The sequence below is a fragment of the Magallana gigas genome, chromosome 6 (assembly GCF_963853765.1).
Source record: "Magallana gigas chromosome 6, xbMagGiga1.1, whole genome shotgun sequence".
NCBI classification, from domain to species: Eukaryota; Metazoa; Mollusca; class Bivalvia; order Ostreida; family Ostreidae; genus Magallana; species Magallana gigas.
The window spans coordinates 41,800,720-41,817,640 of record NC_088858.1 but is presented as its reverse complement, the minus strand read 5'-3'; the positions used below and the strand labels follow the sequence as shown (position 1 = coordinate 41,817,640).

The window sequence follows — 16,921 nt, the reverse complement described above, 5'->3', positions numbered from 1 at the left end:
CATTTGGAATTAAAACTTTGTAAATATATATAGAACAGTGGCATGTATTTCAAGAATAATTCCAAAAGCATATACAAAATATCTAGACATATTGTTAAACATAAATATTCAGTATAAAAAAGTTAAATTTCCCCCTTGATATTCTAATCTATATTATTAAGCTCCTTTTGTAACACGGTCATTTTATAGTCATATCAACTATTTAATATTGCCATTCTTTTAAATTAGCAATGCACTTCTTAAGAAAGTCTTAAACAACTGTTTATATATGATATAAATCTATAAATCAAACTTTGAACCCCTTGTGAGGGCAAGGAATTGTCTAGGGGCCAAAGTCTTAACAATATTAAAGATTTTCACATTGTCAAAATCCGTATATTTAAATAAAACCATGTATTAAAACATTTCTATTGTATGAAATAATTGTAAAAAAAAAAAAAATTGTAATATTGGACCCCCTAAAAGCCCCCCCCCCCCCCCCCTTATTAAGATTTTGACGAATTTGAATCTACACTATCTAAAGTGTCCTTCTCTAAAGTTACAGCTTCTTGGCAAATTAAATCTTCTTATAGAAGATTTTTTTTTAAAATTATTCTATATATTCCTATTTTAAAATTAGACCCCGATTGAGGCTCCACAATATTCCTAGGGATCATGGCTTTAACAGACTACAATCTACCCAATTGCAACCTGAGGATGCTTTCACTCAAGTGTCAGCTTTTCTAGTCAAATGGTTTTAGCGAATGGGGGGGGGGGGTCTACATTTACCCTTACTTCTCCCCGGGATCATGATTTGAACAAAATTGAATCTTCACTACCTGAATATGCTTCCACACAAGTTTCAGCTTTTCTGGTTAATTGGCTTTTGAGATGATTTTAAAAGATTAAATATTTTACTCTGTATATTTGTGTGTATAAAGTCGACCCCCATTGTGGTCCAAACCTACCCTCGGGGATCATGATTTCAGCAAACTTGAATCTGAGGATATGTCTACACAAATTTCATCTCTTCTTGTCAACTGGTTCTTATGAAGAAGAGTTTTGAAAAATACCAAAAAAATTCAAATATTTTTTTATTATCTCCCCTTTTAAGAGAACATGGTCCTTCATATTTAACAACTTGAATTTCCTTCACCCAATGATGTTTTGTGATACGTTTGGTGGAGAATGGCCTAGTTGTTCTTGAGAAAAAGTTTACACACAGACGGACGCCAGACAAAACGTGATAAGAAAAGCTCAAATGAGCTTTCATGTCAGGTGAGCTAAAAAGTAATTGTAATGAAATCAGTAGGAAAAGGAAAAAATGCACGATATAATATATGATATTATCAATTATAATCTTTCCTAAATTACAGTGGAGAATCAAACCTACATACGTTGTACACGTAGATCGGGAATGGAAACTACCTAATACATTGGGAGGAAAGCATTCCCAAAATTTATTTTTTAATGACAAAACTACCTTATACGTTAGGAAGAAATCTATTCCAAATTTTTTTTTACTAACAAACATTTCTCAAATTTCAATCCAATTTAATTGGTTCAATGAATGAAGTACATAATATTCAGCTGTTCTAATAAACGATAAATTGCTAGATCGGTTTGAATAATTTTAATACATTCTTAAAGGTTCGATCGTAATCAAAATAAATCAAAGTGTCAGACTGGTCTTGCATAAAAAATATTTTGAAGTATTAGCATAAAAATATTATAGCTTTCATTTCAAATATTTAATTTGTACTTACATGTAGTCTTAATCAAGTTCTCTTTTTTCATCTACTTTGTCCTCATTCTTAATTTTGGGATCCGTTTCCATTATTACTTGGGCGCCACTCCTGACGATTTGCTATGGTTGAAATCGCTAAGCATTAATTAAAATGAGATTTATATTATGCATACGATGCTTCCTAATGTATAGTCGGCGCGGAGGGCCCTTGGCCGGTGTAATGACGAAAAGTGATTCTGTAACGACGAAAAGGGACCCCCAAAGAATATTGATCGAAGGTCATTTTACTATGTAGAAAAATGACCCACTCGGTTGTAGAATACTTGGAGTATATCGTAGAAATTATGACCTTGGAGTAATTTTTCCATTTGTAGGAAAATCGCCCCGTAGAATATAGATAATATTTCATTTAATATTTTACGTTTACTTGTTTTATTTCCAGCACATTTTATTTAGGGTAAAAATAGGAGTGATGGTTAGGGAATTACTATTATCATTGTCTCAGTCTGTCTAATTTTTCAAATAAAAAACAATATATATGTAGTCATATTTCATGAATTAAATTTCACTGAATATAAAATGTTCCACTGACCTTACATCTTGGCAATAGAAAAAAAGACTTACCTTTAAACAACTGAATGTTTATAATGGAAAATTGAAATAGGCGCAAATCTTGAATATATTTTAAAGGTTGGGGAGGGGAAAATAATTGATAATATGACGTATTTTTACATTGTCACCAGATAAAATAACAAGAGGCCCATGGGGCCACATCGCTCACCTGAGCAACAATATTGTGCCATATGGTCCTTCGGTAGAATAACAAAAAATAAATATTGTAAAGTATTCGAATTCTATACTTATTTTTGCATACGCGTAATCTTTGACATTGTGCCTTCATGAAATACAATTTTTTACCAGAATAAGAATATCCTACGCAAGATATAAAACTAAACATTTGGTAGGGGTACACTGTTAAGTTGTTAACTTCCAATTCCCTATATTTTCGTTCCCCCCCCCCCCCCCCCACTTTGTAAAGCGATCAAAATATATGAGAGCATATAGGTACATTTTTTTCATCAACTACTTACTAGTTATTGTATTTTTCAAAAAATATATAAAAGTAATTGTTTTTTATTTTAAAAATCCTACCTGTATAGATGTGAAGAAGAAAATTGTACCTCAATGTGCTCAATTCCTCATATTAAAATCATTCACGAATTGTATTTGTTTTCTCCAATATAATTAAATGACTGTTACTTCGCGTACAAACCAGGATAATTTTCCGCTGCGATATTTTCTTAGGAATAGCGATAATTACTTTATCCCCGCAACAGAAATGTGTCAGAACTATGAAAACTGTTTTAAAGATGTCGTTTTTATTTACTCGTGTCTAAAAAACTGTCAAAATTGATGTAGATTTCACATTATTGTATAAAGAGGGGGCCCCAGAGAGTAGGTATATACAGTTGTACAGAATATCATTCTTTTATTTTGTTTGTTCAAGTATTTAACATACTCTTATTCATATAGAATTTCTAATGTTCAACCAAAATTTCAGCGTCAATCGTAGAATTATAAGCAAAATACAGAGCTCACAGTTCGCCTAGGTCTTAGTCATAATTTGTTAACATTTACTACATTCAGCTTAAGATTTTTAACTTGGTATTTCCTATTCAACATTTAAAATGGAAAACAAGAATGGCCTGAGATTTTTAATTCTTTTATTCACTCAAGACCAGTTCACTTGTATTTGAGGTTCAAAACCACTTTATACAAATGTACACAAACACAGTCAAGGATCACATGTACAGAAGGATTAATAATGACGAAAAAATGTTAAGTTTACAATACAATAAGTTGTTAAAGTTGCTTTCTGAAAGAACAGACTTTGAAAATTTTCTTAATAAATATTGACATTTTTTTTTACTTTTTTAATCTTTAGTTTTTAAGATTTGTGTAGAAACATAGAATTGTGAGCAATCTCTGTATCTTGCTTATAATTCGAAGCTTAACACTCAAATATGGTTAGTAAATAGACATTGTAAACAATTAAACACAAGAAACATGAACTATAACAAATAAAGAACACAATTTATTTTTTCGAAATGAATCATATATATATACATGTATATACCTACATATTTCCGTCAGCGATATCAATCTCTATTTAAACTGATTAAACTCGAGAAAATGCCGAGCATCTCAACAAAACCTTACGCATTAATCTACCATTACGCAAAAGATAATGCCGAATTATCGATAGAATGAATTGTATTTCAGTACTTTTTTGATACATCAGATTTTGCTTAATTTGCGCAGGTAAACAGTTAACTGTTTGATTTACCGAAGTCTCTGTTTGATTTGATACGTAAAAATCACGAAATACAGACGATAGTTCCCAGGTTACGAAGCATAAATAATGAAAACGAAACGAACATCAGAACAAGCTAACACCAATGCCATGTGTGAAAACTGTCAACGCATTCAAATATTTAGCTTCAATTTACTTCACAAAATCGGCACCAATATATTTTGCATGTTTCAAAAATTTCCCTTCATACGCGAACTGTTGCACAACAAGCAAATGCATCATAGTCAGATCGACCCTTTTTCGTATAATGTCATGGCTGCTTTAAACAAAGAACCTCGTTTTAGAAGTATGGAAAACGAGTCTTGGTAAAAAAAATATATAAATATAAATTATAAAAAAAAAAATTGAAAACAAAATGATAAAAAAAAGTGTGATGTTTTTTATTACCTGTTTGAATGGATAAAAGTATTATTAAATTGTTGAAATAAATTGGCAACTTGAATGCGCAAATCTTGTGCTCTCCTTGGTGCGTTTGCGTTAAACGGCGTTGTCACTTATGTTCTGTACTACCCCAAGTGAGACGACTTTCTCTGCAACAGCTATATCGTGAAGCATAATGCAGCATTGGATACTTCGTGTGCATGTACTGAGTGAAACGGGGAGCAGTTCTCCAGTGCTATGTAAACACTTGCAAAGATTTATTTGAATGAAAATAATTTGTAACAAGATTTTTTTAATGTTTGCAATAGGTATGAATTTGTTATCATATATAGAAACGTAAGTGTTGCGTTTATCGTAAAGAACGTTTGAAATAAAAACATTTACTTTCAAATATAACATATATAGATAAATATAAAAAGATATTTAGTTTAAATTCTTACATTAATCTGGATTTTCGTACCCCAAAGATTTTTCTACAATCTCACGAGTCTTTTCATGGGCCTCTTTGTATTTCACTTCTTGATGAATTTCTGGGGATAAGAACGGCGTTAAGAGGGTAGCCCTAATCTTAAAGTAAACTACCCGCCTTCTTCTAGATGTTCCATCACACCTGACAATACCAAGTTGCTTAAAACGAAAGAATCACGAGTTCCCCGGGAAAACAGGTAATGATGTGGAGAAATCTGATAGAATTTTCTTTATATAATTAAGCAAGCAATACGCATTTTGAGATCATTAAAAAATTATGAATTTATTTCTTATCCTTTAAAGCATAATTGTTAAATAATTGTTAAGTACGCATCATATTTATTCTGTTTAATTATTTGGTGCAATTAAGTTATTTATAAATTGAAAAGATCTACATTATCAAATGCTGTTATTTCATAAAGCCCCTTTGGCGCTTAACCAAAATATTTTGAGTTTCTCCTTTTGAACTATTGGCGCATCCAAGAATATTTCGTTTATACCTCATATTGGAATTTGTTACGGCCTTAATATTTAAAGCATGGAAGTTTTTTTGCATTCAAAAGCAGGTTCCTGTGGTCCACCATGCCCTTCAATAATGGGTATTACAGAACCATCAAGTGCACCAACGCAGTTGGGGGGATTTACACTATCATAAAACGAAGATTTTGTACATCGTAAATCATCGGCAGTAACTGGAAATGCAATGTTGTCCAATGTTGTGTTAAATGCACTACACACCGCAAAACAATTATGATAAATCTGTGTTAAAGTCCTTAATGTAGGAAAGAAAACGTGCAACTGATTAAATATATTACAGACATATAGAAACAGAAAAGATAATATATAAAATATATAAAGCCTTGGTACAGCAAAAAAAAATTACTTAAATAAATTAAACAGAATGCGACAGTCCAAATTAAATAAATTGTTTACTGTTAACGCTTTCAGCCATGTCGGCTCTTCAGATAGTTATTCAAAAAATTATATATATATATATATATATATATATATATATATATATATATATATATATATATATATATATATATATATATATATTATATCAATATGTTTTTCAGTTTAAGCGATCTTGGACTCTTCTGAACACTTTTATTCGGTGTCGCAACTGTTCTGTTGAACTTGTTAGAGGTCCTCTTTTTAAAATGTTTTAGCTTCCGAGGTTCACGGCTCTAATGAGTCATGTGGGGGTTTTTTTCTTGCGGGGCTGCTTTAATAGGAGAATATATAAAAACCGTTTTCGTCTTGGTACGCACTGCACCAAGAATGTCCTTCTTTTTTTTAGCTCTAAATGACGCTAGTTTATGTTCCAAATCAAAGTCAATTTTCGAAAGGCGACTTATTTTGGTGAAGCATGTTATATGATCCGTATCTATATGTTTCGATCTCTGTAATACATCTTCAGGTTGATTCTTTACATGAAATGTTTGGGGAAATACTAACCTGCTGTTTAGGAACAATTTTGTTGAACATATACACCACTCTGTATTTTTTATTTTTATTTTTTAAATTTTATTGTCATTTTCATAATTATTACAAGGAATCAAAGAAACAAAGCAAATATTTATTGGCACTCACACACCCTTTCATACACTTGCACACATAAATTTTAGAAACACATTCTTATTGTTTACAGGAAAATTAATTTTCAAAAATATTTTTCCAGTTGGACCATTGTTTGTCAAATTTTAACATTTCACATGATTTAAATGAGATGTATCTTTCAACCTTATATTTGAAATAGAAATGTTGTAGTAGCCTCTTTAAGTAAGGGATCTTTTTTTGTTTCAAACAGTTAAAAATATACTGTTTGGTATACAAAATTATAAAGTTTACAACTTTGTTACCCTGATTTAGAGGTATTTCACCAAATATTACATTATTAACATTAAATCCAATTCTATTTGTAGTTTTACAATAGACATGCATTCTGAGTTTATTCCATAATGACAGTATTTCTAAGCATTTAATAAATACATGTTGAATTGTTTCTACATCTTCTTTGCGAAAAGAACAACAATCATCAGTGCTTACATTGATTTTTTCAAGATAGTATTTTGTAGGCAACATTCTGAAAAGAATTCTGTACTGAAGCCATTGTACTGAGGTATCAGCACCTGTTTTAAAACATACTTTAAAGAACTCTTCAAAAGAAACATTAACTTCTAGTTGCATGGATAGTTCAGTGTTCCATTTCTGAATGGAACTTGGTATAATATCTTTACTATTAATAAGATTGTACAAGATTTTCGAACATTTTTCAAACAATAAAACATACTCAATGTAAAATGGAATGTATGGATAGTAATATTTTTTATCATCAGATCTTTTTATAGACTGAGATCTAAGGAAACTAGATATTGCATTAATAACACTGTTGTATAGCATTGTACATACATTAGACAGTCTATAATTTTGTGCAAAATCATGCTGTTTCAAAAACTGACCATCTTCATTTAGAAAGTCACCTATAGTTTTAATACCATGTTCATACCAATTATAAACAATGATAGGTTTATTACAAACACATATATTTGTATTGTACCAGATTGGCATAGCACATACATTTGTTGTAGATAATGAATAGTCAATTGTTCTTAAAACTTTTAACCATGAGTGTAGAACATCTTTCAAAAATTATTACTATGATTTATTATGTTTTGTACATATTTGTCACCAAAGTCTAAAAAATGCTTTACCACTTGCCATGAATGTCTAAAAAAAATATCCTTCCATGGTTTGTTATCTTTTGTTAACCTCTTTATCCATGAACATTTTAATGACACTAAAAAATTGTTAATATCCAACATTTTAATACCACCTTTTAAGTAGTCTTGAGTAATGAGTTGTCTCTTGACTTTATCTATTTTTGAATTCCATATAAATTCATAAAAAAGATTGCTAAGGGAAGAAATAATTTCTTTATCTGGACTTGGTAAGGAAATAAAAAGGTGATTGAGTTTTGGAAGAAGTAATGTTTTAACTTCAGTAACTCGACCTAAAGGAGTCAGAATTCTCCTTTTCCACTGTTGTATTAAAGCTTTGCTTTTAGGTATTTGAACACTATAGTTTAGACTAACAATTTTTTCTAACTCAACAGAGAATTCTATTCCCAGCAGATTGAATTTTGTACATCCCCACTCCAGTTTCCATCTTGTATGATGGTATACTTGTTTAGAAAAAATGTTTGAACCTATCCACACAATTTTTGATTTTGAACTATTTATCTGCAATCCTGAAAAAGTTGAAAAAAGATCTATGGTATCCAGAGCAGCAAAAAGGGATTCTGAAGAACCATCAAGCACCAAGGTTGTGTCGTCAGCATATTGGGATATTTTATGTTCTTTTCCACTGGCTGCAATGCCTCCAATATTTACATTTTGTTTAATAAGGATAGCTAATATTTCTGCACAAAGAATAAAAAGATATGGGGCAATCGGGTCGCCTTGTCTATAACCTCTATATATAGGAAATTGTTCAGATAGCACACCACACTGTCATACAGAAGCTGTAATCTTGGCGTTTAGGAATTTTGTCCAAGTGATTATGTTTTCACCGAAACCAAAATATTTTAAAACTTTGTAAATAAATTTCCAGGACATAGAATCAAAAAGCTTTATCAAAATCTATGAGCATCAGTAAACCAGGTATATTTTTAGACTCAGTGTAGGATAATAAATCATAGACAAACCTAGTATTTACACCAATATAACGACCCTTAATGAAGCCAGATTGGGTTACTGATATTACAAAATCTAAGGAGGATTTAGTTCTATAACTAAGGCACCCTGAAGTAAGTTTATAGAAAACATTCAAAAGAGTAATTGGGCGCCAGTTTTTTAAAAATTGCCTAGGTTTGTCACCTTTTGGAAGACATGTAATGATTCCAAGTCTTTGCGATATAGGCAGCTCCCTATTAGCAAAAATATGATTAACAGTTAAAACAATATGGTCTTTGAGATCCCTCCAGAAAAACTGTAAAAATTCTACTGTAAAGCCGTCACTTCCCGGTGATTTGTTGTTTTTCATATTTTTTTAAACAGTAAGTATTTCATTCTCAGATATAATACTCTCTAAAAAATTAGAGGTGTTTTTGTCCAACTTTGGAACCCCCAAATTTTGTATTAAATCATCCAAGTTGCTATCTATGGTATCTGAATCTTTGCTAGCATAAAGGGTTTTGTAAAAATTTCTGACCTGATCTAAGTTTTCAACCTGATCATAAATAATTTTATCATCAATTTCTACCTTTTTCATAGTTTTATTCAATAAATTCCACGATTCTAAAGAACAAAAATATTTGCTAGGCTTTCCCCTTCTTCAACCCATTTTGCTCGTGATCTAATGATATGGCCCTGTAATTTTTCTTTCCTTAACCTTTCGAGTTTCAACTTCTTTTCCTCTAAAAGATCGAAATCTATGTTACACATTGCCTCAATAGTTTCAATTTCTTCAAGCAAGATTTTTTCAAATTTGTCTCTCTCTTTTTTCTTGTATGATGAATATGAAAAAGTGATGCTCCGAATGTCCATGAGAAGACTTCAAGAAATAAGCTATGATTTTGAAAGATATTTAGATTGTTACCTTGAAAATATAGATTCTGTACTTCAAAAATAGTTTTTTTCTTCACTTTTTCAACATATATTTGATCTGTTAGAGGACTGTTGTATATTAAGTGCGCTATACCTCTTTAACTGTTATTTTCAATGCAGCCTCATTAATTTTCTCCAAAATCGTTTCGGAGCCATTCTGCATTTTTTTGCTACATTACGGGTATAGGGGGGCATCTTAACTGTGGCGAAGGCCTGTTCCGAGACACAGTTAGATTATTCTAACTAAGCAGAGTGTAGTGAAATTAATAGCGTTTTTGTAGTTTTAAAGCTTGGTTATGTAAATGTCAACAAAACGGTGTGTCGATGTATCTATTTCGTAAAAGTCCGATATCATATGCAATGTCAACCTGTGCACGCACGGGTCAAAATCTAGTTCCTTATATAATCCCTGAACAGGGAATTGATATCTGGTTTTACAAAAATTAAATGAAAAGGGCATACCTTAACAAAATACTAATAGTTCAAGTATCTTTAATTGATAGTTGCTGAGAAAAACGCGACAGAAATTTGTTAGGAACAGACACAAAAGGATATATCTCATTTCGTTCGGAGCAGGAAAATAGAAGGCATTGTTAAGGGTAAATGGCATTTCGATAATTTTGCTTACCGGCTCATTCATTTAACATTTGCAGAATACATTACAATATCGTTTGAAGTCTTTACCGATGAATACACCAATCAAAAATTGTAAACCTGACGGCCACATAAGAATATATACGAGAAGTTGCATTGTCTGGTACGGTCCCCAACGACCGTATCTGAAACAGAAATAGCTGATATCAATCTGGGCTGCAGACATGTTTACAAAAGTTTCCTAAGAATATTTATAAGAAAGTTAAAATCTTAGGAACCCCCCAGGACCATGGCAGATCTAACATACGGATGAAAACCAATTAGGGTTGGGGGACAGGAAACAGGAATAATTTTGGGCCTAAACTGCTACATTGATACAATCATGCTGATGATCATGTAGCCATATTTTGTTGTATGAATAAAACTAAAAAATCCATTAAGTATAAGAAATATGAAAAAAATAATTCGAATACTTCCATCTTCAAGCTACTATTATATCATATAACTGTCTCTCAGAGTGATTTATATTCCGATGAACTTTACTCTTTCTTTAAAAACATGCTCGCGTTATATTATTAAATTGCGCTTTGTTGCTTGCAAAAATCAAAGGAATGTACTGTTTCATAGCATACATTTAATCCGTTCTACAGACATGATTTTTTTCCGCTTAAAAGCGGAAATCCGCTATCCGGATTTATAATTTCCGCTCCAATTTTTCGATTCCACTTTTTCATAGTAATCCGGATTTTTTCCGTAATTGATTTGAGTTTTACTATTTTCTTAAAACTTCCTATGTTCGTATGTGTTCTGGTTGTTCATTGGTTGAATAATTGTCTCCCAGTTGACTTTATCCAATCACGAGTCCGTTTATGCTATGTTTGAGATAAAGCCTAAAAATGTCTGGACATGTGGTGGAAAGAGGCCAAGCCGATGTTCAGTCCATTGACAAGGGCCTCCGAAATAGCTGGAGATGGGAGTGGCTTGAGAAGGTCGTTAACAACGATTCAGATCTAAATATATCCGCAAAATCAACGTAAAAGGTGTTGCTATATGCCAGATTTGCAATAAACACATTAGTTATGCGGGTAGGGGGTGGAAGAGTTGAGAACACTTAACGAAAAAGGTTCACAGGGACAACATAGAAATTCAAGAATCGAACTACAAACTGTCAAGTAAGTTAATGAAATTTGTAAGTATTTTAAATATTTTACTGGTAAAATGTACTGTTACAGTTTTTCTCTGATATTAAGTATTGAGTCATGCTTGCAGAATAAATTTGTCATTGAAATCTTTGCTTTCTGAATATTTGAATTTCTTTTAGGTACGTTTGGTACTTCAAAACCTTCCCCCAAACTTCCATATGGACTGAACCCCATTTACAAAACTATTGTTGCAGAAGAAAAAGTGGCTGCGCCAATAACACCCATAAGTGATCGTATTGCTAATGTTAAAGCAATGGTGCTAGCATTTGCAGCAGAACATTCATTGTTATTCGCTCTTGTGCCCAAAGTCATAGAACTTACTAAAGCATTAGCTAAAGCTCAGAAAGCTTTGGAGTCTTTAACAATGAATCGCACTACAGCCTCTTATTTAACAAGATATGAAGTGGGGAAAACATTTGAACATTATGTTACAGAGATGATGAAATGTACAAAATTCTCATTGAATATGGATGAAAGTACAAGCAACAATTTTCATAGAGTGTTGACAATTCTTGTTTGCTTTTATTGTCCTGTGATGAGGCAAGTTAAAGTTTGTCACTTTGGATCACTCTCCTGCATTAAAGTTGACAGTGCAACTCTGTATGAATATGATGTCAATTTTCATGGATTCATGCAATGTGATGAGGGGGTCAAAAACAGGATTAGAAACTCGTATACGTAGAGTAAAAGCTCCATACCTTCTGGATATAGATGGAGATGTATGTCATCATGTCCATAATGCTGCTAAAGCATTTTGTAAACCATTCAAAAACTTTATAGAGCAGTTGTACATTGACCTTTTCAATGATTCTAAATGGTCAGCTGATTTAAGAGAACTGTTTCAGGAAATATGTCTGATATGTAATGTGAAATACACCATGCCACAAAGATATGTCAGTCATAGATGGCTCTCTGTTTATGATGTTACTTTGGATGCCTTGAGACTTTTAGACTGTCATACATTGTTTTATTTCCCATGGATTTCTGAGTCATTATCGGAAAGGGCCAAGTTTCTACCAGTAACAGCAGAGATAATTCACCGACTTAATGTTTCAGAGTCCTCAAGAAACGGATTGCATGAAATCAGAATGGTGAGTTTTGGCTGTTGCCTATTGTGGGTTTTTTTATCAAGTCATTAATAATAAAAATGTGCAATTAATTAAATTGATTTGTTGATTTATTTTTTTGTTCGTTTATTGATTATATAACTGTTATTTATTTTTTGTTTAAATTGTTTTTCAGTTTCTTGTTTCAATTCAACTGACTCATGAAATAGGTATTTATGTTATTTTGTTTCTAATACAGGTATTTAATGTGTATTACTACTTACTAATACAATCAAGATACATTATTTGAAAGTATATTGATTTATTTTGTTATAAAAACTGTCAATTATTTATTTCTACCTTATATCTTGTGTTATTAGGTCATTAATATCTTCTTTTGTCTCTACGGGAACTGCTGAAAAAAAACTCACTAAGGACGGAAAGGACAGAAAATTGAGGATAGTTGACAAACTCTTTCATGAAAGGAAGCTTGCAAAATTGATTATGGGACTCTACTCATCTGTTTTCCCCTTACTGAAGAGCTTTGTGATACTTTTCGATATGAAGGAACCTCTAATTCACTTGTTACATGAAGAACAGGTAATCTTTAAATCATGTATGAAAATCTTATTAAATAATGAATTCTTGCTTTGTTTTTACCTATTTTTGCTGCATTGTGCATAATTTATTGAAAACTTTCCTTGCAGGTTAGACTTTTCAAAAAATTCCTAGTTTGTTTCATTAAGCCTGTGATGGGGGCCAAGTCATCCTCAAGGTTGAAGAAACTGGATATTTCAAGCCAAAGCAATCAGTTAAATGCAGAAACCATGTTTCTTGGGGTGAAGGCACAGTCAGCGATTAGAAAATCAACCAAGAAGGACTTTGTGGTGAAAGGCTTTATGAAACAAGTAAATTATTTATTTTGTTTTCAGTGTATTACATGTACTTATTTTGCCATATTTTTAACAACTTTATTTCAATTGTTAGAATAATTGTAGTACAAAATGTTTCCTTCAGGTTGTTGATGCCTACACCCTCTGTGGTAAAGTATTGCAGGATAAGTTACCTTTAACCAATCCACTCCTTCAATCACTGGGGGCAATCCATCCAGAAACTAGGGGCCATTCTAAGACTTTGTCATATATGCAGAAGCTTCCTACATATGCCACCACAGTACTTAATGAAGCTGAAACTGAGGAATATGACCAAGAAATCAGGAAGTTTCACATTGACAACTCACTTTCAGAGATAGAAGAAACCAGGATTGATCATTGGTGGTGAAAAGAGGAAGTTGTTCAGAAATATCCTAACCTCTCAAAATTGGTACAAGCTTTACTTAGCTGCTTTCATGGTCCTCAGGTGGAATCATCTTTCAATGTCATGAATGATGTCATAGACAACAAGTCGCGAAGATTGAATATGGAGACCTACAGTGCTATACAGACTATTAAATATAAACTTAGTGCTGATGGAAAAAATGCCATTCAGTTTTTTCAGAAGAAGAATTATATGCATGAAACTGTGGACAAAATGCTTTGCAAAAATATGAGCAGTTCTAACTAGGAATATAAAGCTGATCTAGTAAAAAAAAGGATGAAAAGCTTTTGAAACAGAGACAGTTAGATATTCGTGTTAAAAATACTCAATCTAAGAGAAAGGCAAAAGAATTGATTGTACATGCAGCCAAAAAAGCAAGACTGGGACATTGTCAAAACATTAAAAAATAAAGAACTTCAGTGTTTTTTGTTGTAATTTATTTCTACAAAGAGGACTATAAGTAGATATTTTCATGTTGATTTAAACCATTTAAAATTCAAATAGGTGCTTCAAAAATTCAGTTCTCCAGGGGTTTTGAATGATAATATAGCCATTTTTGCCCCCCCCCCCCCCCCCTGATCAGGGGTGCTGCCCCTGAAATCTCGCTGGGGGAGGACCCCCAGACCCCCTTCACCTTTTTTTGTTTTTCTTTGGAATCATGTCTGGTTCTAAAATCAATACAAACAAGAGATGATTGTGAAACACTTATGCCCCCTCCCTTGGAAACATCCGCAAAAGAAAATGAACGTAAACTGCAAATAACTGGAATTTTTCTGAGTCGAAGGGGTACAATTCTGCCGAAAATTGCTCTATCATACCCAAAATCGACCTAGACATTATTTAGATAAACTTGTATACGAAATTTCATATCAATATGTGCACCGTCTTCGAAGAAAATAAGCGGAAACTGCAAATAACTGGAATTTTTCTATGTCCAAGACCCATTACTCTGTCAAAAATTACTCGATCATACCCAATATCGAACTTGACCTTGATATTATCATGATAAATCTGTATACCACATTTCATTTCAATTTGTTCATCCTCTGCAAAGAAAATGAGCAGAAACTGCAAATAACTGGAAATTTTCTACGTCAAAGGGCCATAACTCTGTCGAAAATAGCTCGACCGTACCTTATATTAAACTTGACATAGATATTATCCTGATAAACCTGTATACCAAATTTCATTCAAATATGTTCATCCTCTGCAAAGAAAATGAGCGGAAACTGCAAATAACTGGAATTTTCTATGTCAAAGGGCCATAACTTTGACAATAATTGCTCGATCGTACCCCAATATCGAACTTGGCCTAGATTTTATCATGATAAACCTGTTTACCAGATTTCATTTCAATATGTTAATCCCTGCGAAGAAAATGAGCGGAAACTGCAGATAACTGGAATTTTTTTACGTCCAAGGGCCATAACTGTCGAAAAAAGCTCGATCGTACCCAATATCGAACTTGACCTAGATATTATCATGATAAACCTGTATACTAAATTTCATTTCAATATGTTCATCTTCTGCGAAGAAAATGAGCGGAAACTGTTGGTGGACCGACAGACAGCAGCAGAGCAATATACCCTCCCTTTTTCGAAGGGGGGCATAAAAACGTTTTTCTAATGTAATGTTTTATTAGTAAATGGCTAACTTACAGATAATTTTCATCCAGCTTTTTTTCTTCCGCAACATTTTTAACATCTTCTGGAGAAATATTTTCCTTGTCTATTTTTTTTTTACTTTGCCAATGCAGTTTTAAATTAAATCTTCTGTGTGTGAATTTCCAATGAGTTCACGGTATTCTATGTAACAACTTCCTTTTATTTTATTGATGATTTTATTGTATTGATTCACCACGCAGGTGAAATATATTATCGTCAAAAGTTCATGCTCTAAAAGTAATCTGTCAATTTTAAGATCTGTGTATACAAACACTTAAACGCTGGTAGCAAATGTTATTAAACGCAGCTGTAATGTTGTTCAGAAGATAATCTTCGACGTAAAACGTTCGGGGAGATAAATTGTTGCCATTTTAGTGCAGTTTTATGACTGGCGCTTCCGGTCGAGTTCAAAAAGAATATTTTCTCGAAGCTGTAAATATTTCAATCGAAACATGTGCAAATTGTACTCGATTACATAAACTTCGATCTCTTGAAGTTACTTATCTTTCATTATCATAAAGCGTTACATATACCAATTTATAATTAAGAGCTGGAAGTACTGGAATGCGGTAAGCAAGCTTGTTTTTAAATTAATTGGAATACATTCATTGAAATTTTTTTAACGACAGATTTATAATAGAGTTCCAAAACAAGTTTCACTATTAAAGTTTAATCTTGAAGTAAATTGATCTTGAAGTTATGGTTAGCCTGGTCGGATACACCATAGATTTCAACTAAATATACTACCCATTATTTCTCGTACTTATCTGGTATTAAATATTTAATTTACAGTCTGACTTTGGCCAGTCCCTACAATATCACTTCGTTTGTGATATACTCTATTGTTATATATAATAATATTATTACGCACGTTTTTGTGTGTGAAAAAAATCGAAATCAATGTTCTTTTTAATAAGCAGCTTGTACATTTTAAATTTATAATGTATAATAGATAGCAATAGGTCACTTCAGCTGAGTAACTCAAGCTACCTAAATTCCTTTGAAGGTGACTTAACATACCAAAATATTATTTGATGTCTCGATGAAGAATCCTTTTGGAAATATGATTTCACAACATGTTTTGTAACTTTTACTAGAAACCGGAAACATCTTTTTAGCAACGAACATGATACATCAGGACAAAATTTATAATACAAAGTTGTTCCACTGCCGCAATAGAATATGAAAAAATAAATCAACTGTCTTTTAAAATCTTGTCCGAATTTTATTAAACACCTATAACTACATTTTGTACAATGCAGAATTATGTCTTAAATCTGTACAAGGTAATCCAATACATGTATTACAGATATTCACTATGTTTGCGAGAAAAATTCTTGGTACGATTTAACAAAATCCGAATGATTCTGAGTACGAATTAACAAAAATCTTCACGTTTTCAAGAACAACTTAACCAAAAAAAAATGTCAAATTAAAACTTAACAAAAATCGAATTATTTTTGGTACGAGTTAATTTCACTTTGAACTTTACGCTATTTTTGTCCCCCGCCGCAACGCGGATCGGGGACATAGAAATGC

At 32.2% G+C, this 16,921-nt stretch overlaps 1 long non-coding RNA gene across 1 annotated transcript; it reads left to right on the top strand.

The window, feature by feature from the left end:
• Nucleotides 1–12,662: 12,662 nt before the first annotated feature.
• Nucleotides 12,663–14,142, top strand: LOC105334674 (uncharacterized). Its single transcript, XR_010714580.1, has 3 exons — nt 12,663–13,001; nt 13,109–13,309; nt 13,419–14,142. It is a non-coding gene; the product is annotated as an uncharacterized lncRNA (long non-coding RNA).
• Nucleotides 14,143–16,921: the final 2,779 nt, after the last annotated feature.